The sequence below is a fragment of the Geospiza fortis genome, unplaced genomic scaffold, assembly GCF_000277835.1.
Source record: "Geospiza fortis unplaced genomic scaffold, GeoFor_1.0 scaffold130, whole genome shotgun sequence".
NCBI classification, from domain to species: domain Eukaryota; kingdom Metazoa; phylum Chordata; class Aves; order Passeriformes; family Thraupidae; genus Geospiza; species Geospiza fortis.
In genome coordinates this window covers 10,571,832-10,572,102 of record NW_005054300.1, presented here as the reverse complement: position 1 = coordinate 10,572,102, position 271 = coordinate 10,571,832, and positions in this window count along the sequence as shown.

Here is a 271-nt window from a genome sequence, read left to right as displayed (position 1 = left end):
TACAGAAAGCGAATTCGCGTCCTCCTCCTAACGGGACACCTGGTGCAAATACGGTCCCGTTCCCACCGCTGATCCGCTCTCGGTTTCCCCGAGTGCAGCAACACTAATGCTCCCAGCGCCAGCAGCAGCAGCTGAGGCTGTGCAGACAAAGACGGCGGAGGTGGGAAAGCCTCTTACCAGGGAATTAGGTGCCGCTTCCCCAGCTCTGACGGCGGAGTAGCCCTGAACGCCCCGTGCACAGCGCCCGCCCCACGGTGCCCCCATGCCCCGG